This window comes from Brassica rapa, unplaced genomic scaffold (assembly GCF_000309985.2).
Source record: "Brassica rapa cultivar Chiifu-401-42 unplaced genomic scaffold, CAAS_Brap_v3.01 Scaffold0929, whole genome shotgun sequence".
In the NCBI taxonomy this organism is placed as follows: Eukaryota; Viridiplantae; Streptophyta; class Magnoliopsida; order Brassicales; family Brassicaceae; genus Brassica; species Brassica rapa.
Window position 1 is genome coordinate 65,001 of NW_022610865.1, and position 2,416 is coordinate 67,416.

The window sequence follows — 2,416 nt, forward strand, 5'->3', positions numbered from 1 at the left end:
CAACCGAGCGGTGGGTAGAATCGTTTGCAGACGACTTAAATACGCGACGGGGTATTGTAAGTGGCAGAGTGGTCTTGCTGCCACGATCCACTGAGATTCAGCCCTTTGTCACTAATATATGACCCTCCCCCTTTCCAATCACACATTCCGCCCCAAAACATTAAAAATAAAAAACCCAGAAAATTCATGTATATAAGAAGACGTCGTCGGAGGTTCGAGAATTTTACTTGCTGAAATTCACTCTCGCCCTAATATTTCAGATTGGCTGATGAAATGCAGCCCGCATGTGCACAAGTCTCGGCCAAAAGCATCCTGATGGGAGCATTAAAACCCAAAAGAGTTTTCATTCATCCCTTCAGTACGCTTGCCCTTCAGTACGCTTGGCCTTGATCATACCACAATAAAACCAAGGGAAACATGTTAACACTTGGTGGGATTATGAAAAGTCGAACCAGCATAAGTACACTTGGACCATCAGTTCATTAGAACTCGGGTTAGCATCAATCAGACTGACCTGGACAGTCCAGTCCATCAAAAATTGAGCTCATGTCCAGATAAGTACACAAACAGTTCACGGAAAGGACAAGCGTGCTTATATGTGTACTGACATGGTGCATCAGTTGTCCAAAATCAGTACACGAACAGTACATGGGAAGGACGAGCATACTGATATGTGTGGTCAGCGTGCTGATATATGTACTGATCGGCAGTCCACGGACAGGCTATGGTTGTCCAAAATGAGCCAAGGGAAGGACCAGCGTGCTGATATGTGTACTGATGGACAGCCACGAACGTTCTATGTGTGCTGACGGACAGCCACGGACGTCCTGTGTGTGCTGACGGACACACACGGACGTCCTGTGTGTGCTGACAGACACCCACGGATGTCCTGTGTGTACTGAACAGACAGACCACGAGGGCCAAGATCACCCGAACAGTCCACGGGATGGGCCAGCGTGCTGAGTCCAAGGACCAGCGTGCTGATATGTGTACTGATGGACAGCCACAGACGTTCTGTGTGTGCTGACGGACAACCACGGACATCCTGTGTGTGCTGACGGACACACACGAACGTCCTGTGTGTGTTGACAGACACCCACAGACGTCCTGTGTGTACTGAACAGACAGCCCACGTGGGCCAAAATCACCCAAACAGTCCATGGGAAGGGCCAGCGTGCTGAGTCGAAGGACCAACGTGCTGATATGTGTACTGATAGACAGCCACGAACGTCCTGTGTGTGCTGACGGACACATACGGACACACAATGACACACACAGACAACCACGGACAACCACGGACAACCACGGACAACCACGGACAACCACAGACGTCCTGTGTGTGCTGGTGGACACCCACGGACGTCCTGTGTGTACTGAACAGACAGCCCACGTGTGCCAAAATCACCCAAACAGACCACAGGAAGGGCCAGCGTGCTGAGTCCAAGGACCAACGTGCTGATATGTGTACTGATGGACAGCCACGGACGTCATGTGTGTGCTGACGGACACACACGGACAGCCACGGACGTCCTGTGTATGCTGACGGACACACACGGACGTCCTGTGTGTGCTGACGGATACCCACAGACTTCCTGTGTGTACTGAACAGACAGCCCACGTGGGCCAAAATCACCCAAACAGTCCACGGGAAGGGCCAGAGTGGTGAGTCCAAGGACCAACGTGCTAATATGTGTACTGATGGACAGCCACGGACGTCCTGTGTGTCCTGTCGGACACACACGGACGTCGTGTGTGTGCTGGCGGACACCCACGGACGTCCTGTGTGTACTGAACAGACAGCCCACGTGGGCCAAAATCACCCGAACAGTCCGTGGGAAGTGTCAGCGTGCTGAGTCCAAGGACCAAGGAGTTGATATGTGTACTGATAGACAGCCACAGACATACGTGTGTGTCCGGACAGCCACAGACGTCCTGTGTGTGCTGACGGACACACACGGATGTCCTGTGTGTGCTGACGGACACCCACCGACGTCCTGTCTGTGCTGACGGACACACACGGACATACGCGGACACACACAGACTACCACAGACGTCCTGTGTGTGCTGTCGGACAGCCACGGACAGCCACGGACAGCCACATACGTCCTGTGTGTGCTGGTGGACACCCACGGACGTCTTATGTGTACTGAACAGACAGCCCAAGTGGGCCAAAATCAATCAACGGGAAGGGCCAGTGTGCTGAGTACAAGGACCAACGTGCTAATATGTGTACTGATGGACAGCCACGGACGTCCTGTGTGTGCTGACGGACACACACGGACACACACGAATAGCCACAGACGTCCTGTGTGTGCTGTCGGACAGCCACGGACATCCACATACGTCTTGTGTGTGTTGGTGGACACCCACGGACGCCCTGTGTGTACTTAACAGACAGCCCACGTGGGCCAAAATC

General features: G+C 53.1%; 1 non-coding gene across 1 annotated transcript in view; it reads left to right on the forward strand.

Annotated features, from left to right (window-relative positions):
- Positions 1-122, forward strand: part of LOC117131439 — a 3,303-nt gene extending 3,181 nt beyond the window's left edge. Inside the window, exon 1 of the ribosomal RNA XR_004454627.1 lies at positions 1-122. This exon is cut by the window's left edge and continues 3,181 nt beyond it. This is a non-coding gene — a ribosomal RNA (28S ribosomal RNA).
- Positions 123-2,416: the final 2,294 nt, after the last annotated feature.